Source organism: Stenella coeruleoalba (genome assembly GCF_951394435.1).
Source record: "Stenella coeruleoalba genome assembly, chromosome: 1".
Taxonomy (NCBI): domain Eukaryota; kingdom Metazoa; phylum Chordata; class Mammalia; order Artiodactyla; family Delphinidae; genus Stenella; species Stenella coeruleoalba.
Window position 1 is genome coordinate 49,787,411 of NC_137169.1, and position 24,377 is coordinate 49,811,787.

The following is a 24,377-nucleotide window of genomic DNA, read 5'->3' on the forward strand; positions in this document are numbered from 1 at the left end:
ATGTGAGTCAACTGTCCCCCAGTATTCTGTGCTGGCCAGACCACTCTCAGGGAGCTTGGTTCTCTCAGAGACCCATTCTATCAGAGGGATTTGAATAAATGCAAGGTTTCAGAAGAAGGGGGCAGCTGGAGGGTAGGCAGAGATTCCACCCTCATTAAGCTCATTGAAAAATTCATTGAACTAAGATAACAAGTCTGAGGAAAGGTAGTTCAGAGAACTTGGGTCCTGTATTCAATGGGCTGTCATAGGGATAGAAAAGAGTGAAGTGGGTCAGATGCAAGAGATGTAGGGCATGGTGAGAATATACTCACAGGCAGCTGAGTACAACTGACTATTACACAGAGTGACATGGGTCCAGATCTTCCAGGTTTTCTAGAGAAGATATAAATCTGGGTTTTCTTGTGAAGTGTTATAATTTTTCCTTTTGGCAATTCATTCAAAAATTGTCATTGCTCTGCACCAACCAATGCTGCAGGCCAAACAAAACACATCTCTAGGAAATGAAAGGGTCCCTGAGCTGACAGTTTGCAATATTTGGATGAGATGATCCCTAGGGTTGCTTCTAGATTGTACTCTATGGTTATAAAATGGTCCATAAACTTGGGGTAGGTTGACTCAAACGGTGGGTGTTGGCATCATGTGTCTTAGGAAAACATAACCTGTTATGTCTCTCCAGTCCCCACCATTATTGCTCCCATCAGCCAAAGAAGGGTTGAGAGCACACAGGGGCTGGAGTCAGGCAGATCTGGGTTCAGATCCCAGTTCTGCCACTTTGTAGTTTTGTGACCTTGGGCAAGTGATTTAACTTCTGACCTCAGATTCTTCAGCTTGAAATAGTAGCTGAATTTGAGTTTACAAGTGCTTTATTTATTAACTTAGTTCTCTAGACAACCCTAAGATGGGCAAAATTACCATTATCTCCATTCCACAGATGAGAAGACTGAGGCAGAGAAAAACTAAGGTCACAGCTAGTAAATAGGAAGCCGAGATGCAAACTCAGACACTCTCTCTCCAGGGTCTATGCTCTTAGCACTTTACAATACTAGCTTGAATCTGAGAAATGGGGATGGTAGTGGGAGTGGACCCCAGGATTTTCATGAGAATATAAATGAGGATGCATATAAGATATTTAGCCCAGTGCCTGCATATTCTAATAATACAAAAAAAAAAGCACTTATTAACCTTTTTCAGTGTTCATCCTCATGCTCTCTTTCTCCTTGTGTCTGTCTCTGTCTCTCTCTATATATTCTAATTATTACAGTCAGGAGTATTTCAATACCCACCTCCAGAAAAACCCTTTTCTATTTACCTCCACACCATGGCTTATTCCTATTCATTTTTCTGTTCCCTGTAATCGCTCCAGAGTTCCTCCTCAACCTTTTTGTTTAATCCTAGGGCTTATTTATCAGGTAAATCTATCATGAGGTAATGTTTTAATAACACATTTCCCATCAGATAGTGGCTATTACGTATTCCCTGTAACCAGCCATGCACTATGGTAAATATTACCCTAAAAAGGAAATTCATGACTCACGAATAACTGAACAGCCAACTGGGAAGCCAGGGATTCTCACGTATGAAAATTATTATTGTTTGATTGATTTTTAACCCACCCACTGCCTGAGGGTCCTTTGAGTCATGCCGTACGTATGCAGCATGCAAACCAGTGGGGGCTGATTGGCTGGGGATGAAGTCAGGGTTATTTACAATCCTATATTTATAATATCTACCTACAAGGGGAAAATCTCCTCTGTTTTATGCCATTACCTATAATCAGGAATTTGCTGGCAACGCACGCTCACGAACACTGACAATGGCTCCCGCGTCTCACCTGCCCCGACAGGCCAAGAGATGCTTCCCAGTTCCTTTCCTCCATCCCAGGGCTGAGCTGTATGGAACGTTCTCAGGTCTGGCAGTCACTCATGCCTGGTTTGAAGCCCATCACGGTCACTGACTTGCTATGTGACTTCAGGCAAGTGACAAACTCTCTGAGCCTCAGTTTCCCCCCTCAGGGATATTACCATGAGGATTAAATCAAATAAAGTGGCACACATAGTAAAGTGTTCAAAATATGGCTTTGCTGGGCTTCCCTGGTGGCGCAGTGGTTGAGAGTCCGCCTGCCGATGCAGGGGACATGGGTTCGTGCCCCGGTCCAGGAAGATCCCACATGCCGCGGAGCGGCTGGGCCCATGAGCCATGGCCGCTGAGCCTGCGCGTCCGGAGCCTATGCTCTGCAGCGGGAGAGGCCACAACAGTGAGAGGCCCGCGTACCCCAAATACAAAAACAACAAAATATGGCTTTGCTGAGGGGGCATCGAAGAACGTGAGGTAGGAGAAATTCTGCTCCAGGACAATGGTGGCTATATTTTTGAGGTCATAATTGGGAAGGGACAAGGCTCCACACACATTTTAGAACCATCAGTCATTTGTTTGCCTTATATTAGTAAGTCTGGAAACAATGCCTCCTCTATACAGCAAGGTTGAAATTCACATTACCTGTCCTTGAGCACTTACTACACGTCAGGAACTGGGGTGGATAGATGCAGGGTCATTTAGAGATGAATGTCACATTGTCCCTGCCATCATGGAGCTCACAAGTAACCAAGATTCTCTGAGTTAGATGTAGTGTCCAGACCACCTTAATTCCTGGGCCTTGACCCCAGACATTGAATCATAATCTCTGGAGAAAAAGCCACTGGTCCTGCATTTTCACAAGTCTCTCTGATTGATATTATGTACACTTGTCAGCAGTTAGCAGCATCCAAGATTTATTGTGTGTTGATTATTCATTCCTTCACTCGACAAATATGTGCTGAGGGTATTTCTGCACCAGGCGCCGGTCTAAGTGCGTTATATGCGCTGTTTCAGCACATCTATAAAACGGGTACCGTTAGCCTTACTGCTCTAGCCAGAGAGCTAAGGAAAGTACACACTTTACATGACTGGATGTGTTAGGTGTCATAACAAAGTGACAGAGAATGTGCTCTGGAAACCCCCAAAAGGGAGAAACCACATCTAATAAAGAGAGGCAGTTCAAGGAAGCCTCTAAAAAGGGCCAGATCAAATTTCCCTCCATCAGAGTTTTGGAGTCCTTCAGGGATGGGCAAGGCACTCACTCACAAAAAAAAAAAAAAAAAAAAAGGCAATTGCTCCCAGGCTCCCTAGTTACAAGGTGTGGAAATGCAGATGAGCTGTTCCACAGAGAGATTTATACATCAGTAAGCACTTTGTGTGTTTCTCAGACATAATTGATAGCTTAATAATCATATCCATATGCACCAGGAAGGAAGCATGGGGCTTTTCTATTAATGTGAGGTGTTTTTAAAATGAGTTGTCATTCTTCAACTAGTTTGTGTCAGTGACATCTATTTTCCCTAAGTAAAACTAAGTGCCGTTTGTGGTTACAGAGCTATGAACGTGATGCCTATCAGATACACAGGATTCAAAAGAGAGAGAAAGAATAGTCAGTGCTGGCAAGGGTGTGGTGAAAAGGACATTCCCAGAAACTGCTAGAGTTGATGGGAGTGTAAATCGCGTTACACCCTTTCTGAGGGTTATTTGGCAGTATGTGTTAAGAACTTGAAGGAATATTCATACCTTTCAACTGTATCATTCCCACTCTGGGAAACTCTCCTCATGGAATAAGCAAAGGCTTGGAAATACACTTAGCAATCATTATGCTGTCCCTCACAGTGTGATTTTCTTTTTTAAGGGCATTAAATCAGAAAGAGTTGAAACATTCCACCACAGAGATTGGTTAGGTAAATGACCACAAATTCCCATAATAGAGGTGAAATACAACGTAAGCCCCATCAGGGTAGGGATCTCGTCTCCTTTGTTCATGCTGTATCTTCAGCACCTATCACAGTACCAGGAACATAGTAGACACTCAGCAAATCTTTGTTGAATGAGTATAACACCATAGTCAGGCAGGTGGACCTCCTGGCCCTCACTTTCCTCATCTGCAAAATGAGGGTGAACATAGAATATTTTCCATAGGATTCTACTGAGGATTGAAGGCCATAATGAACACGTAAGGTGGCATTAACATAGAAGCACAAAATAAACGCTGTCTGCTGTGATTATCCACGGGAGTTCATAAGGGAGTATCCTCATGGTTAGTAAACACCAACACCCCAACTAAATTCAGTGAGAATCAACAGTTGCAATAGGAAAGTACAAACACAGTATTTATATTTAAAAGATGAGAAGGAAGCTTACTAAGTTCAGTGATATCTGAACCACGGAAACACCATAATTTTCATAAGCAGAGGAACAATGTGCCCCTGAAAGACTTGTGATGAAAGACAGAGTTTAATACATCTATGCCTCACTCTCTGCATTCACAGCCCCTGAAGGGATCAAAGCAACTCGGCAGGATCTGGGGGCTGGGGCCGGGGAGCGGGGGGCAGCGGGGGAGAGAATCATGCTGTAATCAATTATCAAAATGGCAAACACAGGGCTTTGAAAACTTTATTCACGTCAAGCCACATGTTCGGTGTTGAGATTTGATCTTTGTCTGCGTGCTGATAAGAGGCCCCCCAAATGAAATTTAGTTCTTGGCATACTTCTAGAATTGGTAGAGAACATCTGGGAACCTCAGGGAAAGTTCTGTCATTTGCTATTTCAAGGTTTCCCCAAAGTGCTTCTTGGCTCTAGACAAAGCACATGTCCAGACGGCTTTTCCAGAACTTTGTCTAACAACTTCAGTTAGATCTTGCCAATCTAAAAATCCTATTGGGTAATTCATGTTTTCAGAGCTTACCATAAAACTTCCTGGTGGCATGGGAAGCCCACAATAATCTGTGGTTAAGAGCAGTGATAATTGTTTGGAGTGACTTTGTGCTTTAAAGGAGCTACAGACAGAGTTCATATTATGGAATTTTAAGATGTTTCCCAGGCCACCAGCCTTAAATACCATCTGGGAACCCAGAGGAAGGCCAATGACACAAAAGCATTTTCGTGATTCCACCTCCAGCTCCACTGGGCTGTTGGTCCAAAGGTGGGCTGTGGAGAGGGAAAATGGGAGAGAAACCAGTCCTGTATGTACAATTCAAGTATCAACTACTGAATTCAAGCATGAGAGACCCCTGACTGAAAGCATATTTATTGAGAGACATGTTGAGAACATTCATTAATCACAAAACATTTTTAATAATCATACCAGGTGAAAAACACTAATCTAGGAAAACTTCAGTTTAGGAAATAAATCCTATTTTGCTTGAGAAATTACTTTAATTGGCTTTTTGGACTCTGCAAATTGGCTTTTTGGACTCTGCAAATGTAGGTGCCAGAGGTTCAAAAAAGACAAGATTTACATTTTTTTAAATTTTACAACATAGTAGGAATTGGGGGTTTCCCACTGTCAGCCCCTGTCAGAGTCTAAGTGCATGAACTTGAGAGAGAAAGGAACATGGCCAGCCCCATGGAAGGAGGGGCTGAGTCACTGCCTTCAAGGGGCGGATGATGAATTCCACAGTATGCTGTCTGACATTTAGCTTTCCTTGTCTCCTCTCTTGTGATGTGACTTCCTGACTTCATCACCAAACTTTTAGTAAAATGCTGTATACAAAATGGTTCTGTGTTGGTAGTGCACTGGGGGCTGAGGAGACAGGAGCATGCCGGGGTTTTCCAGGGAAATAACTAGAGAGAACTGGAACAGCCATGAGGAGCAGGGGTGTGAGAGTGAAAAGTGGGTGAGAATTGAGGTGGAGGGGAAATTCATAGAACAAAGAAGGAGGGGTTCACAGGGCAATCTGCAGACACTTGAGGGACCTTCCCTCTGGAACCTTTGAGAAGACTGTTGGAAGCCCGGGCTTTGTGGAATATCATTTACATACAATAAAATACTCCCATTGTACATGTACGATTAAATCACTTTTGACAAATGTATATACCCACGTAATCATCACCACAGTTCATATCTCCACCACCATCACCTAAAAATTTTCCTTCTGCCCGTCCTATCAATCACCACACACTCCTCGCCATAAAAAATGGTCAAACAAGCTTTTGTCACTGTAGATTAGGTTTGTCGCTTCTAGAATTTCATATAAATGGAATTATACAGTATAGGATGTATAAGATGATATATAGGATGATATTTGAGGTTCCTCCATGTGGTTGGTGGCTTGATTTGATGAGCAGTGACTCATTGTGTGGATATACCAAAATGTGTTGATTCATTCACCTGTTGGTGGTCATCTGGGTTGTTACCAGTTTGGGGATAGTATCAACAAATCTGTTATGAACATTTGTGTACAAGTCTTTGTGTGAACATATGTTTTCATTTCTCTTATGTAAATAACTTGAAGTGGAATTGCTATGGTGTAGGGTAGTTATATAGGTATCTGTTTAATTTTATAAGAAAATGTCTTTTCCCCAGAGTGGTTGTACTGGTTTTGTTACCACCGGCAACACAGAAAAATGTTAGTTAATCCACATCCTTTTCAATACTTGATATTGCAGTCTAAGTTTTGCCATTTTAATGACTGTGTCCTGGTGTCTCACTGTGATTTTAATTGACATTTCCCTAATGACTAATAATATTGAGTATCTTCTCATGCTTATTGGTCACTTCTATATCTTCTTTTGGAAAGTATCTGTTCTAGGCTTTTGCTCAATTAAAAAAATATATTTTTTGTCTTTTTATGTTTTAAGAGTTCTTTATATATGCTAGATATTTGTCCTTTGTCAGAATTATCTATGACAAATATTTTTCCCAGTCTGTGGGGTACCTTATTATTCTTTTGATGGTGTCTTTGGAACACCAGTTTTAATTTTTCAGGAAGTCCAGTTTATCTAATTGTTTTTATACTGTTTGTGTCCTATTGAAGAAATATTTGCCAACATAAAGGTTGCAGATATTTTCTCAATGTTTTCTTCTGGAAATTTGTAGTTTTATCTTTTACATTTAGATCTATGATCCATTTTAAATTTTTTTGGTGTTGGGATTTAAGTTACTAGGTTAATGGTCTTGTTCCTGATCTTAGAATGAAAGTATTCTGTTTTTCACCTTTACGTATGTTAGCTGTAAGATTTTCACAGATGCTCTTTTTTAAAATTTTTATTGGAATATAGTTGATTTACAATCATAGATGCTCTTTATCAAGTGGTTGAGGAAGTTCCCTTCTATTCTTAGGTCAAGAGGTGTTTTCTTTCATTATTAAAAACATAATGATAAATATAAATTTTTTTAAATGCTTTTTCAGCACCCATTAAACTTTTCTTCTTTCCTATTAATATATTAAATTATATTAACCAATTCTTAAATGTTAAACCAAACCTGTATTCCTGGAATAAACCCCATTTGGATGTGGTATATTACCCTTTTAAAATATATTCCTGGATTTTATTTGTTACTTTCTAAAAGGATTTTTACACCAATCTCATGAGGATATTAGTTTTTTTTTTCTTATAAAGTCTTTGGTTTTGATTGCAAGATAAGGTTAGCCTTATAAAATGAGTTGTGAAGTGTTTCCTCCTCCATTCTTTTCTGAAACAATTTAAGTAGGATTGGTATTATTTCTCTCTTAAATGTTTGATATAATTTACCTTGGAAGACTTTATTTTTATCTATGGAAATGTTTTAATAACAATTTCAAATTCTTTAGTTGATTTAGGGCAATACAAGTTTTCTGTTTCTTCTGCTATCTGTTTTGGCAATTTGAATATTTCAGAAATTTGTGCATTTCATTTAAATTGTTGAATTTTTGGTATAAGATTGCTTATAATATTACCTTATTGTTCTTTAAATTTCTTTTGGACTTGTAATGATGTCCACTCATTTATTCTTGTTACTGATCATTTAGGCCTTCTTCCTCTGCTATTTGATGAGTCTACTAGAGATTTTTTTTTTTTTTTTTTTTTTTTTTTGCGGTACAAGGGCCTCTCACTGTTGTGGCCTCTCCCGTCGCGGAGCACAGGCTCCGGATGCGCAGGCTCAGCAGCCATGGCTCACGGGCCCAGCCGCTCCGTGGCATGTGGGATCTTCCCGGACCGGGGCACGAACCCGTGTCCCCTGCATCGGCAGGCGGACTCCCAACCACTGGGCCACCAGGGAAGCCCAGTCTACTAGAGATTTATCAACTTACTTATGTTTTTAAAAAACCAGCTTTTAGATCCATTGATTCCCTAAGATGGTTACTCTATGTCATGCTTTCTGCTATTATTTTTATTATTTTGTTTCTTCTACATATTTAGGTTTGAAGCAGTTTTCTTCTTCTAGATTCTTAAGGTGGATCACTGATTTTGGACATTTCTAATTTTCTAATATAAGCATGTAAAGCCATAAATTTCTCCCCGACCACTGCCTTAACTGCATTCCACAAACTTTGATGTGTGTTGTCATTTTCATTCAGTACAATATATTTTTCTAGTATACTTTGTGATTACTTTTTGACCCATGAATTATAGAGAACTGTGTTGCTTAATTTCCAAATATTTGAGGATTTTCCACACATATGTCTGGAAATACGATTTCTAATGTAGTTTTACTGTGGTCAAAGAGCATACTCCACATGACTTTAATACTTTTAAAAGTATTATTTTCTTGCATATGGTAGATCTTGTTAAATGTTCCATGTGCACTTGAAAAGTAGGTGCATTCTGATGTTGCTGGGTGGAATGTTCCATAAATATCAATAATATCAAGTTGGTTGATACCTTTGTTGAAGTCTGCTATATTTCTTTATACTTGTTATAACAATCTGTGGATTCGTCTATTTCCCCTTTCTGTTCTGTCAGTTTTTGCGTCATACATTTTGAAGATCTGGGGTAGGGACTTAGGAGTATTGTGTCTTTCTGATGAATTGACCCTTCTGTCATTATGAAATATCCCACTTTATCCCTGGTCATATCGTTTTTGCTGAACCCTACTTTGTCTGATGTTATTATAGCCAATCCAGATCTCTTAAGACTGGTGTTTTCACAGTAATTTTTTCCACCCTTTTACTCTATGTCTTTATATTTAAAGAGGTTTCTAATAGTATATTGTTGAGACTTGCTTTTTAAAAAATCTATTCTTACAATATCTGCCTTCCAATTTGAGTGTTTCCACTATTTACATTTAATGTTATTAGCAATATTGTGCTTCAATCTACCATCTTGTTATTTGTTTTCCATTTGTCTCATCTGTCCTTTGGACATTCTTTACCTTTTTCTGCCTTCCTTTGGATTGATTATTCCACTTTCTCTCCATTATTAGCTTATTAGTCTACAATTTTATTTTATTTTCAGTGACTGCTCTAGGCAGGGGTTAGCAAAATACAACCTGTAGTCAAATCTGACTCACTATTTATTTATTTATTTAATTTATTTATTTATTTTTATTTATTTATTTTTTTTTGCGGTATGCGGGCCTCTCACCGCTGCGGCGTCTCCCGCTGTGGAGCATAGGCTCCGGAGGCACAGGCCCAGTGGCTATGGCTCACGGGCCCAGCCGCCCCGCGGCACGAGGGATCCTCCCAGACCGGGGCACGAACCCACACCCCCTGCATCGGCAGGCAGACCCTCAACCACTGCGCCACCAGGGAAGCCCCACTATTTATTTTTATAAATAAAGTTTGATTGGAATAGATCCTCACTTACTCATTTGTGTATTGTCTATAGCTGTCTATCTAGCTAAGGAGTTTCATGCTATAAAGGCAGAGCTGAGTAGTTGTGACAGTGATCATCTCACCCACAAGCCTAAACTATATACAATCTGACCTTTACAGAAGAAGTTTGCCAACTCCTGCTGTAGTATTTACTATATGTTTCTATAACTTACCACAATCTACCTTCAAATAATATACCACTTCACATATAAAAACTGTAATATCATATACTTTCATTTTTCCTCTCCTGTCCTTTGTTCTGTATTTTACTTCTACATATATTATTATCTCCAAATATATTGTTATTATTTTACTTTGAAGAGCCCATTATTTTTAAAGATATTAAGAAATAGGGATTTCCCTAGTGGTCCAGCAGTTAAAACTCTGAGCTTCCACTGCAGGGGGCACGGGTTCAATCCCTGGTCAAGGCACTAAGATCCCACATGCTGAGCGGTGCGGCCAAAAAGTAAAAAAAAAAAATTAAGAAATAAAAGGTATTTTATATTCACTCATACATTTACCATACTTTGCATTCTTCACTTCTTTTCTACATCCAAGTTTTCATCTGTTGAAATTTTCCTTCTGTCTAAAGGACATCCTTCAATATTTCTTATAGTTAGGTCTTCTGGCAAGAAATGATCTCAGCTCATATTTGTCTGAAAGTCTTTATGTCATCTTCATTTCTGAAGACTATTTTCATTGGGTATAAAATATTAGGTCAACATTTGTTTTTTTCTTCTTCTATTATTCAGCACTTTAACTACAGTGTCCCATTGTCTTCTTACATAGTTTCAGATAAAAAGTCTATAATCATTTTTTTTTATCTTTGTTCCTCTACACATAATGTGTGTTTTTTTCTTTGGTTACTTTTAACATTTTCTCGTTATCACTTGTCTTTGAAAATTTGGTTATAATGTGCCCTGGTGGAGTTATCTTTGTTATCTTGATTGAGCTTATATTTTTCATCAAATTTGGGAATTTTTAACTATTATGTTTTCAAATATTTTTCTGCTTCCCATTGCCCTAACCTCTCCTGTAATTCTGTTAAACCACTTCAAAATTGTCTCAAATGTCACTGAGACACTGTTAGTTATGTTTTTCAATTATTTTCTTCCATGTGATTCATTTGGATTGCTTCTATTACCATGTCTTCAAGTTTACTAATATTTTCTCCTGCAATATATAATATACTCTTAATCTTTCCAAAGACGTTTTCATTTGCATATACATTTTTTAATCTCTAGAAGTTTCATTTTGTCTATTTTAAAATCCTCCATCTCTCTCCTCACTACATACATGTTTATAATAATTCCATATAACTTAAGAGCTGTTTAAAGTCCTTCTCTGCAGTTCTATCATCTCTATTACTTCTTGGTCTGTTTCTATTGACTGTTTTTATATTCCTGATTGTAGATGACATTTGCCTACTTCTTGGCATATCTATTTGTTTTTTAGTGGATACTGACCAAGGTGTTTTATGCTGAGGGTCTGGATTTTGTGGTTATCCTTTAAAGAGTGTTGAGCTTTGTTCTAGCAGGGAAAGTTACTTGCTGATCAGCCTGATCCCTTCCAGACTTCTTTTTAAGACTTTTTAGGGCAAGTCTAGAGACAGTTTAACCGTCTATTAAGGCATCACACCTCTCTGGTCTCTACTGAATGTCCCAGATGATCTATGAGGACCTTCTACTCTTAGTAGTTGGAGTCTCCCAATTCTGTGACCTCTGTGAATTGTTCAGCCTACAGCTCCCCAGTCATCTATCACCTGGTCTCATGGAGTTATGTCCTAGGCATACATGAATTAATATTCAGCAAAGACTCTGAAGTACTTTTTCTATGTTGCTCTCTTTTCTCTGAAACTCTGCTCTACAATTTTGGGTCACCTCAGCCTCCCAGATCTCTGATCTCTGTTTTCTCAACTTTGTGAGACCGCTGTGTTCGGCTTAGGATTCCCTTGCCTGCAATGAGATCCAGAATGTGATTCTAGGCAGAAGGCCAAGGGCTTACCTCACTTATTTCCCTTTTCTTGGGAATCACAATACCATACTGTTTGTTGTTCAATGTCTGAAAGCAGTTGTTTTGTATAATTTTTTCCAGTTTTCTTATTGTTCATGATGGGAGAATATGTCTGGACCCTATCACTCCATCATGGCCTGACATAGAAGTTCAGCTATTGCACTTTTATTTGTACATTAGAGAAAAGGGTAAACCTCAAGACTGGAAACAGGGGTATTCATGTTACAAGAGCAAAATGAAACAACATTTGCAAAGAGTGATGTCTAAAATGTGAAAACCATCCTAGCTTGCATTAAAGGAAGTATGGTGTCTAAGACTAGGAAAGAGATAATCCCACTTAATCCCACTCTACACACAATTGGTCTTGTTCCTGCATTCATTTATTTCATGGAGTTTTGAGCACCATCTTTGTCATTGTCTGTGCTAGGCACTGAGGATACCATGATGAATGAGATATAGCCTTTGTCCTTAAAAAACTCATAGACCGGGGAGAAACAGACAACATGGAAATAATCATACATCATGATAAGTAATACAGTAAAGATAATCCCAGGGGTTATGAGAACACAAAGGAGGGATAGCTATTCCAAACTGAGTGAGTGGGGGAGTGTCAAGGTGGACTGTCTATAAGGGATAATGACTTATGAGTGGCGTCCCAATGCATGAGTAAGAATGCATCAGATGAAGAAAGTGGAAGGAGTTGAGGGTAAATCACACACATGAAAAAGCCTATTTAATTTCTTCAGGGAATTACATGTATTTCAGAGTGGCTGAAGTGTCAAGTGGGAAGAAGAGGAGTGAGGTGAGATGAAGCTAAAACGAGATGTAGGAGCTGGGTAGTATAAGGTCTAATTAAAATTTTTAATTCTATTCTAGGAGAACTGAGGAACTATTGAATAGTTTATCCAGGTGAATAATAGCCTAATTTGTCTTTTAGAAAAGTATCGTGGGCTGCAATTTGGAAAACAGGGCTGTATGGGGGAAATAATGATCCATCAGGAAGATTTAGCATTAATTTAGGCAAAAGATGCTTTGGACCTAATATGTTATTGGAAATGGGAACCAAGATAAGTAGATGAATGAGAGACATTTAGAAGGTATAATCAACTGAGCCTAAAGAGTGGCCAGATATGGGGAGTAAGGAAAGGGAGGAACCATAGACAGCACCTGGAGTTTGACTAGGATGACTCAAGCATTCTATTAAGGGATAGCAGATTTCTTTGTTTCTGTCTGGATTGACTATTGTTTTGCCATGTGTGTGATTCAACCTTCTGGTTACCTGGGCCTAGGCACTTCCTCTGGGTGTTTGAGATTGTTTCCTGTCTGCTAAGCTGCCTTCTATCTCTTGCCTCTTCTAACAGTCAGAATGTGTGTGAGGCAATACTCCTGGCTACTCTCCTGGTTCTGCCTGGATTACCAGGTTGGGTACCTTACTGGGTTTGTCTCATTCCTCTATGTGCTCTAGACCCTATATGTCCAGCTCAAAAGGTCTGCCATATTTCTTTCTATTATTCATGGGAAATTGTGACATAGAGCTGACAAAATAATACTTGGAGATCAGCACTAGAAAGGAGTTAGGCACTATGTGGAACAACATGTCAATTTTGCAGCTGAAAAAATTAAAAACATAGATTCATCATTCCATTGATACATTCCCTAAACCTGTGTTGATTTTACTACCCTTCCTGGATCAAATATAACTTATTAGTAATTATAACTCTCCCATGTATAGAGGCATATCTGTATATTCTTAGTCTTGTATTGGGTAAGAAAGATGGTGATTTCCTTGCATTATGGATATCAAGACTGAAGGATAGAGGTTCAACCTACAAAAAGTGAACCTAAGAACTGATCAAGAAAGACTGATGGGACCATGGTCAAGACTACTAGCTGTTCCGTAATATGGGTTCTCTTCTCCTTTTTTGGTAATAGAACCTTCAATTTTTAGGTGAGTAAAAACCTTGTAGTTAGGTAAATGTGTCAAAGTCCCAACAGAAAACAGATGACATACTCAAAATGGGATAAGCCAAAGAGGATTTATTTATTAAGGGGCTATTTACTAAGTTTGGGTATGGAAGAACTATAAGTATAATGCAGTAATCTAGTGCTCATAGCAGCTAGGCTGTTACCTCCCTCGGTGCCTAATGGGATGAAGGGAGGGAACAGTTACCAGAGCCTAGAAAAAGAGAGAGGCAGGCAAAATCAATTATTTTTCAAGGATCATAACCCTCAGTTGAGGAATAGAGCCTACTCAATGCAACCTTGAAGGGAGGAATCCAGAGAAGTAAATACCTCATCTCACTCTTCTTCTTTTTTTTTTCTTTCCTTTTTATTATCTCCTGCTAGAGCCCCTATTGTCTGAACTAGAACCATAAAAACCAGAGGTTACCATCTCCCATTGGTGAGGTCCCACAGGCCAGCCTCCCATGGCAGAGAGCAGATGAAGAAGAGTAGGCAGTGGGTCTGGAGAATCAAATAGCTGGCATATGGGAGTTATATAACTACATTTTGGCCAATGTAATAGAAGGAGAAATAGTGTGTTCCACTTTGGGGGGGGCACACCTTTAAAAGGAGGAGTATGTCTTCCTCCTTCCTATACGCTGGATTGATTACTAGAATTTGAGAAGCCATCTTGGTCCATGAGATGGAAGTTCTGTCCTGAGATTGGCAGAACAACATGATGTAGGGAACTTGGCGCCTGAGGATCAGGCAGTTAGGTCTGGTTGTCTACATTCACCTGAGAGAGAAATAAACTTGTAATCTTATATTGGGTTTTCTGTCACTTGCAACTGATACAAATCTTAATTCAGAGACCAAGCAGGAAATTTTGGGGGGATTTGTACTGTATTGGTTATGATTTCCTTTTTAACTTATAAGCTTCTGAAATAGACTTTGTCTAGCTTAAGCAAAGGGGAAATTTATTGGAAGGATGCTGGGGGTGTCTCAGAGAATCAAAGGAAATGCTGAAATACCAAGATAGGAGAACCCAAGGCAGTTCTGGTATCTCGAAATTCTTCATGGCTTTTCACCCTGGAGGACTGCCACAAATGTGACTCAGCTCCAACATCTCCCAGGCTCTTCAGCAATCCATTCCAAATTTCATATTTCTGTTAGAGAGAAATATGATTGGGCCAGCTTGGGTCAAGGTCTCATGTCTTTATTGGGGGGTAGGGTTGGGGGGGTCACAATACAGACAGGGTCACTGGGGTCCTCCAAGATTCTTAGAACCAAGAATGCATTGTGTGTCAGACAGTCACCCCAGTGACTGTGACAAAGGGACCATCACCTCAGTTTAAACCTATCATTTAAATACTAACAGCATGGACAATAATAATGTCTGGTCCACAGTAGCTACCAAATAAAGACATTACCTGATGTTATAAGCTCATTACAGGGGTAAGGATGGGCAACAACTCAAAGCCACAATTTTGTGTAAATTCAAAATTGTAACTAGATTCACCAAAATTCTCAATACCTACTCTAAACCAGGACCTATGCTGAATACAATTGACAGGAAAAAAAATGACTAAATGTTTTCAAGAATTCATAGACTGGCAGAGAAGAGAAGCATGTAGACAAATGATCATAATAACAAACAGCAAGTCATATGCCATAGTAAAATTAAGTGTCAGATTCCTTAAGAGAGAACATCTGAGAGAGTTGGAAGCAGTGATGTTTGAGGCGGGTATATGTGGACGAGTAGGAGTCCTACAGGCATAAAATGGAGGAAGAGAATTCCAAGTAAAATGAATAGCAGGTGCAAAACTACTGAGGCATTTAAATGCTCATCCACATTCAGAGAAAAGCTAAGACTTCCATGTGAATAGACTTCTAGGTACTGACTGGAAACTCCTTTATTCATTCATCAGTAATTCGTTGAGTACTGTTCTGTGCAGTGTTACCAAGGAGTCAAAGATAAATGAGATGCAAGCCTCACCTTCAGAGGGAGAGGCAAACAGTGGCTACTATCAGATGAGCGCTAAGCAGAGGGGAGAAAACTCTACGTGAAATGGAAACAGGGGAAAGGACGTTATCTAGGGACTTAGGAGGAGGGGCCTAGAGCTGTAGGTAGGAGTTAGGACCTTGAAACACGCTATAGCTGCTTGAGTTTCTTTATCTTGTAAGTCATGGGACCCTCTAAAGTTAAACTCACATGCATTTGTTAAAGTAAGACAATTCTTATTTGCTGAGGCTGTTTAAAACCCCTGACTCCAGACAGATAAATCCCATTTGTTTCATGCTTGTGTGCCAAGCACTGTGCTAGGGATTTTACATATGTTCATTTGAGCTGAGATTGGTCAGCAGATGGAGAGTCCTACACACCCAACTTTGGAGGTGAGCAAAGCAGAGAACAGAGAAAGGAACACTGTGTAGTGTGAGGGGAAGAGGACGGTTGAGCAAGTTAACGCTATTTTGCGAGTAAGGTACAGGAGTTTAAATTCCGCCTGCGTTTCTGAGAATGGTCCCTGCTCTAATCAAAATGGCTACCATTTATTTGGGTATGCATGGTGTGTCAAAGCCTAGATTATTCCATCAGTTAGGAATACAGACAGCTGCAAACTGATTGGGCTAACCAGCGTCGATCTGTCTCAAGCAATGAGAAGTCCAGGGAAAAGCAGCCCAACAATACCAGGAGAGGTGCAAGCTCGTCCATCTTTCCAAGATGGCTGCTGAATCTCCAGTTTTATTCTCTATTCCTTGGAAAGCACTTCCACGCCAAGAAGGAAGAAGGCGAGAAGAAAGGCTTTTGCCGTAAAGGTTTAACTTTCTTATTCAGGACCAGGTACCCTTTCTAGAGACTCCTGCTTACATTTCATTGGCCAGAACTACATCATATGGCCACACTCGAGTGCGAGGGAGGCTGGAAAATGGAATGTTTTAACAGGGTGTCTTTGCTGCCCCCTCCACACCAAGTTAGTTTTGAGTCCTAAAGAAGGAGGAAATTGGTAGCACGTGGGCAGCATATATAGTCTCATTCCATGTTTCCAACAGTTCTGTATGGTAGATAAAGTCATCCCCATTCTACATATAGGAAAGTGGGCTCAGAGAAGAAAGTAAATTACCCAAAGTCATACCAAGTAGTGAGTATGCAATCACTACTTCAGGGAATAAAGATTTTAAAACAAGCCTGTATCATTCCCAAAGCAAAGGATTCTTAAGGATACCAGCCTGTCTCCCTTAGCCTTGTGACCTTGAGCAAGTCACTAAATTTCCCTTAGCCTCCATTCCAAGATCTGTAAAATGAGGATAATCACCCCTGACTCAAAGTTTCTTAAAGCATCAAGTGAGATGGTGAATGCAAAAGGGTTGGAAAGGATAGTATCGATGGGACCCTGATTATTATCCATATACATCTGTCAAAGTGTCTCTCCCAAGGTTGACAAGCAGGAATGGTTCTTGGAGAAGCACAGCTCCCAACACTGGTATTTGAGTTTGGCACCAGTAAAATCTCTTGACTGGCATTTCCTATTTGGGCCCCATGACAGTTTCCCAGGAATTTCCACTGGCTGGGTTTCTTTTGTCCATTCCAATAGCTGCCCATGCAGATAAGTTATGAGCCACATTCCACAGCAGGTCAGATGACAACAACATGCAAACCATTCGTCCATCTCTCTTGCCTTCTTCCTCTGTGGCTGCTCCCCAGCTAGAGCTAAACTCAGGCCCCTCCTCTGACTGTGCTTCTCCTGGTGCCCTGTTCCAGGATGGAAAACCATCTGAGCACCGAGGGTGTCAGTCCAGCCACAGACCCACCACAGCCCACCCTGTTTCATGCTCTAGGCCTGGGTTCTTGTGCACCTCTGCCTGGAAAGCTTTGCCTTCACTGTTTTCCCCTGGACAGCTTCTCCCCCCCCAGCAAAGGTTCAGGCTAACTACCAGAGCCTCCTCTTCTGTACATCTTCCCCTGTGCTTCCAGGAAGATGTTTGTTTTGTTTTACATTCTCTTCTGTATTAGCATGGGGCTTTGTCCATACTTTTATTATAGTGTAACACATAGTTCACCAGATTGAACTAAACCTCATCACAAGTCTGGCTTTGCCTTACTGGGCGCCAGAACCTTACCAAAAACAAAGTAATACTGATGCCCAGATGCATGTTCATTATACTGAAAGAAGAAAGGATGGAAGGAAGGAAAGAAGGAAGGAAAGAAGGGAGGAAGGAAGGAAGGAAGGAAGGATGGAAGGAAGGAAGGGAGGGAGGAAGGAAGGAAGGAAGGGAGGGAGGGAGGGAGGGAGGGAGGGAGGAAGGAAGGAAGGAAGGAAGGAAGGGAGGAAGGGAAGAAGGGAGGAAGCTACAGATATAAATGGGGGGAAAAGCCCCACCTGCTCCTTCCCTTCCTGTCCCTAGTCCTATAATCACTTAGCTATATACCTGATGTGGCACCACCATGGGCAAATCAGAACAAAGAATCACAGCTAGACTGCCAGAGGGCTCCTGCAGAGACAAGCGTTCATTTTTTAGAATCCGGTCATCTTTCCATTTCAACACATCTTTCCATTCCATTCTATGAATACACCATCATTTTTAAAGCCATTTCCCTACTTTGGAAGCTTCTGGTTTTTCACTGTTACAAATGATGCTGGAGTGAATTTGCTTGAAAATATATTTGTGAGCAATGCACTGGTAAGTCTGTGTGGTAGGGTCCTGGAAATGGGATTTTGGTGGAGACTCCAAACTTAGACTCCCACTAACTGGATATAACCTACCCATTTCCTCAGAATCTCATGGACCCTGGATATTGTTGATCTTTTTAACTCTTGCAAACCTTGAAAAAAATCTCACTACTTAGTTTGAATTTCTTTGATGATTTAGTGCCAATGAGTGTCTTTCTATATGTTTACAGGACATATCTTTTTCTTCTTTTGTGCCATCACTGTTAGCATCAGAATCTTGACTGCAATGGGTTCCACTCAGTCCTGAGATCCATTTCTAACAACACCCCATTAAGTTTTTCAACTCAAGACCATATGACAGTGAGGCAAGAATTTGTTAACAATGACTGAGACAACACTCTGGAATTAGAACTCCAAAAAGTTTTCCCCTTTGGAGTTTATCTGACATCATTGTGTTTGTCAACCATGCACACCATTCACTGAGGTCCTGAGGGCAACTTCCAGACCATCCTCACTGAGCATCTATTGAGGGTCTTTCACTTGTGTGGCTAAAGGAAGAGTTTTATGTGGAGGTTTGTATTTGGGGTTGGTTTTTTTAAATTGTTTTTCAGTTGACTCATCTGCATGGCTTTTGTCTTTGCTTTGTCCCAGTCTGGCCGCATCCCTTCTGTGTGAGATGATGTCTAGCTCTGCAGTATTCTGACCTGGGAAGTCACCTTCTCAGTTTAGAGCCCTTGGTATTAAACAGTCGTAGTCAATTGCCTTTGTATGATGAGTCAATTGCATTTCATTTCAAAGTCAAGGGGCCCATACTCTGTGCTAGACTTTGGGAATACAAAAATGGATAAGACTCCGTCCCTGTTTCAGGGGAGCCTGACATCCAGTGGAGATGAAAGCCACGTAAAGGGGATTGTCATGGTCCTATGGTTAAATCACGAAAGAGTGGAACCCAGGTGCTCTGGGAGACAGGTCAGCCCTCTTGCTTCCCACTGATGACATCTCAGGCAGGTGATTTCAACTCTGTGTGCCTCAGTGTCTTCATCTGTAAAATGCAGAACATAGCTTCCCTTATTTAGTAGGATTATTATGAGGACCATGAGTTAATTCAAATAAAGGGCTTAGAACCTGTCATGTAGTAAGTGATCAATAAATGGTGGTTTTTCAAATTACTATCAGTATTATTATAATAGCACAGCAAAGGGACCTAACCCCATCTGGAGGCTACTGGAGAAGGTAATGGCAGGATAGAATCTTCAAGAGTAGAGAAAGTATATGTAGCCTTGATCTAGAGATGAAAATATCCCATTATTATCATGTACTGAGCAGTGACAATGGGCTGGACATTTAACCTTTATGACCTCACGTACAAATGAAAACACTCAGACACAGAGAGGTTATGCAACTTGCCCAAGGTTAACACAGCTAGTAATATATAGTATTTTTATTTCTTCTGTTTTATAGCTAAGAAAGGTAAAGCGTGAAGTGGTTTTAGGGGCAAGATTTAAATCCATGTCTCTCAAACTCCTAAACCCGTATTCTTCCCACTATGCTATGTTGCCATCCACGGGAGTATATGAGTCTTGTCTCATTTGGGACTTTTGAACAAAACATGGGCTTCTTCATGCTTCGGTTTTCTTCTGTCTAAAGCAGAAGAAATCTCCACACCTCTCCTCTCTGCACACAGCCCTTCTTTCAAGCTCCAGGAGAGTCTGTGACAATGAGTGGGCTCCCTCTGCAAGATGCCTTGATTCCTTTGAAGAAAGGCAGCCAGGAAATGCGAAGTATGGTGATGGTGGCCTTTGCAAGGGTTGGTGATGAGTGGAAACTTCCTGACATTTCAAGTGACAGCATCAGAAAGGAAGTGGAATTTTCCTGAGGCACAGGCAGGAGATCTCACCAGCTATTGATTTGGGGTGTGCATCTCACATTTAACCCAGTGATTAATTTGGAAGGAGGCAGCATGCATGCTGGGCTTTCATTTAGTGAATTTAAAAGCATACTGGCTTCTGATTTATTTTTTTCTTTATTCGTGCAGGGCTGTTTTATTGCTAAGGGTTGAATGACAGGCTTCCCAGCAGGCTGTAAAGACAGGTAAAATTTAAATAAGAAACATAAAATCTTTCAAGGCACTCTATTTATCTTTTATAATTTATTAATCACACCTAGTGAAGGCTGGTTGACCCTCTGGGAACAGTTCAGCAAAGGAAAACTATTCGGCAGCCTCAGCTTGCCAATCCCCTTGCTTTTCTTTTTCTTTTTTATGGATCAGAAAACTAAGGATCCGAAATAGGAAGTAACTTGTCCAAGTCATAATACGGGTTAGAAATGAAGTTAAGTCCTAGCCCTGCCTGGCAACCTCGGGATCACTGAAACACAAGGAATCCGTGTAGAACTCCAAATATGTTCCCAAAATGTTCAAAGTATTTTCAAAACAAATTGATGAATTAACATAAGCACTCCCTTGTCTACATCTCTTTAGTTTTTCTAAAGGACGAGCTTCAGGGTGAGGCTTACAAGATTCTTTAAGAGCTGGCCTCTGCTTAACAAAAAAGCTTCATCTCTGTCTTTCCTCCTTTGAACTCATCCATTTATACGGAGCATCTTTAACTTTTCCCATATAGAATATCCTTCTTACTGCTGGGTCGATGAATATGCTGTCCGTCTGCCTGGAACACTTCTCTTTGGATGGGTGGATGGATGGATGTATGAAAGAATGAACAAACAACCTAGGACCTGGGTTTATAGCTCATTTCATTAGAAGTCACTGCCTCATTAGGTGAGTGCTCGTTCAGTCAGTTCAAATTACCTCTAACCCCCAAGAATTTTAACTTCTCTAGCATGACTTTATCATTTGCCTGAGATTCTCCAATTGTAACCTTTGTGTCTGAAATGACCCACTTAATTCAGGAAGCTGCCCTACTTCCTGGGGTACAAGTCTTACCTCTTAAAAATTCAAGAAATTCTCTCCATTTGATGCCTTACTAGCAAAATCCCCCCCATTTATAAGCACATGGATTCCAAGAAATCAAATAAAAATTTGAGAAGTTCAGAGTGAAAAAAAAAAAAGAAAAAGTATTCGTATTATGTAAGTGAGCCACATTACTTTGAAGGGTGGCACAAGCTCAAAAAGCAGGCATTTCCAAAAGGGATTGGGGGTGTGCAAGACATGATATAAATGTGATGGGCTGCTGAGGGGCAGGTGGAGATCACAGGGTGGGAAGGCTGGGTGAGCATGGAGAATATGTCTTGACTATGTTGTTAGCATCATGGAAAAGACAGAACCCTGAACTAAAAGGGTGGAGGGATGGGGTGCTGGGAAATTTGGGCTATAGGTACACATTTTATTGAGTACCTACTATGTGCCAAGCCCTGTTCTGGGACCTGGGTGTTTTCAGAGAAAAACGTGTGATGGAAAGAAAGTTAAGAATTCAACATCATGGAAACCTGGACTTCAATTTCAGTTCTATCACTCATTACCAGTTTGATCTTGGATGGTTTATTTGGGTCGCCTCATTTGTAAAACGTGTGTGTCCTTTTGTCCTTTCATGTTTATAAATAGCCTACTATGTGATTCAGACACTATGCTAGGCACTGGACACCCAAGAGTGAACAAGACAGATATGGTCCCTGCCCTCCCAGAAGCTTACTGAGTAAGGGAAGAGACTGACAAGTTATTAGAATAAGGTATTTGCTGTGGGACCATTAGCAGGGCTGAGATAACACTTGACATACAGGACTACTAGGATTAAATAAGATTAAGTATTTGAGAGCCCACCACACCTTTGATAAGAGCACAGGACAGGACTGGAACAAGACTGCCTGGGTTCAAATCCCAACGTGGCCACTTATTAACTATATCACTTAAGGAAGTTACTAAACCATTTTCCTCATCTATAAAATGGGGATAATGACAGTACTCAAATCATGGGGTTGTTAAGAAGATTAAATAAGTTAATATATGTAAAGAGTTTAGAACAGTATCTGGCACACACTAAATACACAGTTGATATTTATTAATTATTGTTTTTGCCATTGTTGTTTGCACATGCTGGCCCATGTGGGTGCTCACAATGGCAAGTTCCCTTCCTCTACTCCATTGCTCTTCTGAAAGTCCACGGCCCTGGCAGAGAACAGAAGTCCATGTTCATGTTCCATCATATATCAAAGACTCAGACTGGGAACTACAGAAAGGATTGTTCTCAGTATAATTTGTAATTTATTCCTGTCCAAGCAATTTGCCTTGTTGAGCCTTTGAAGAGCACAGAGTTCTTTCCTGTACTTGGCTGAACCGAGCACAAAAGGTCATGGTAAAATTAGAGCTACAGGGATGAGAGCGCCTGGAAAAGAACTTGGGCCCCAAACGGATGACAACTGGCTCCTTCCCTCGGAGCCTCATGGGAGAAAAGGCCACGTGTTGACGTTCAGCCATAAGGGGCCTTTGAGTCTCACACACTTGTGAACGATGCTTGGCTCTGCAGGTACAAGCTGTGCAATCTCCTGGGCCATGTCTACATCTTAGGATCACCGTGAGGATTATATAGAATGACTAATTTTCAAATGCCTGGCAGTCGTCCAGCCTTGTCATCAAACGATGCTCATTAAATTCTCAGAGCAAGAAGAGCTTGCTTCAGGGAGATCAGCTCAGTGCTTTGTGTCCACCTAGAGGGGTGGGATAGGGAGGGTGGGAGGGAGGCTCAGGAGGAAGGGGATATGGGGATGTATGTATATGTATGGCTGATTCACTTTGCTGTACAGCAGAAACTCGCACACCACTGTAAAGCAATTATACTCCAATAAAGATGTGAAAAAAAAAAAAAAGAAGAGCTTGCTTCTTCTCAGCACTGAGTGGTGGTTGCGGCGGGGTTACGGTTCTGCTAGTCAAACAGCTAAACAGCTTTCCTCCTCCAGTGTCTGAAGATCTGGTCTACACCCTCCCGGGCATGCAGCCTTAGAATTAATGGTCAAGCTCCATGAAGGCAGGCACTGGTGAGTCTTGCTCTGCGTTGTGGTCCCAGATGCCCCCTGGCATGCAGCAAGAATGCAAAGAATACTTGCTGGAAGGATAAACTGTCAGGACAGGCATAGAAATGTAGCACGTTTGGAAGGAGGCTGGCGTGGTGAAGGGACTCAGCCAAGCCACTGTGCAAGGAACATCTGTGGAACTAAGGCTGCAAAACTGGAGAAGGAAGGCTGGGGAGACAGAGGTCTTGTGAAAGGTGATTGAATCAGTCAGAGTTCAGCCAGTTGGAGAGACAGATAACTGAGATAGATAGGTAACAGATGACAGATGATAGATAGATAATAGATTCATTAAAGGAAAATTAATGTTTTATATATATATATATATATATATACATATCTCAAATCATCATGTTGTACACCTAAAACCAATACAATGTTATATGCCAATTGTATCTCAATTTTTAAAAATGTTAAATAAATAAATAAAAGGGAGCTGTTTCAATGACACTTGGGAAAGTTAGGATCTGTTGTGTCAATACCAAGAAGTTCATGTGACTGATTTTTGTCTCTTTCTTGCTTGATTTTATTAAACAATAGCACTCCAAAAAAAGAAAAAAAAAAGTGAGAAAATTTACAATCCACATTGTTACAGGAATAGCACAAGTTTGCTTTTTAATAGAATACCAACTAGGTGAGGGTAAAATCTTCTATAACCGCAAATCCCATCAATTTTTGTCTGAAAGCAAGCACAGCAAATCAAGGAGAAAGCAACTCAGTTTATTTATAGATTTAAAAACTCCAGTCATGTTTCATATATTCAATGAACTAAGGGCTTTTGATTCACATATAGGAAGCATATGCAAACAAATTGAAGAACAGCCTTAAACTCTGAGGAAAACCTATTACATAGGGACTCATTTGTAGACCAACCCCCGAAATAAAATTTAGCAAGAAATGTACTAAGTATTCACATTTTTCTAAGCAATGCATTAATAATTGATTTTATATTATCTGTACAACAGATTAAAAAAAGAGGGAAATCTTTTAAAAGGAAATTTAGTAATTTACAATTCTTATTGTTATTACAATTGTTGTTAATGATCCTGTGTAATCTGGGGAGCTGGCTAAGCAAACATGTCCAGGTAAGCAGTCAGGAAGGGAAGACCCACAGGGAGGTGAAGCCACTGAAGACCCT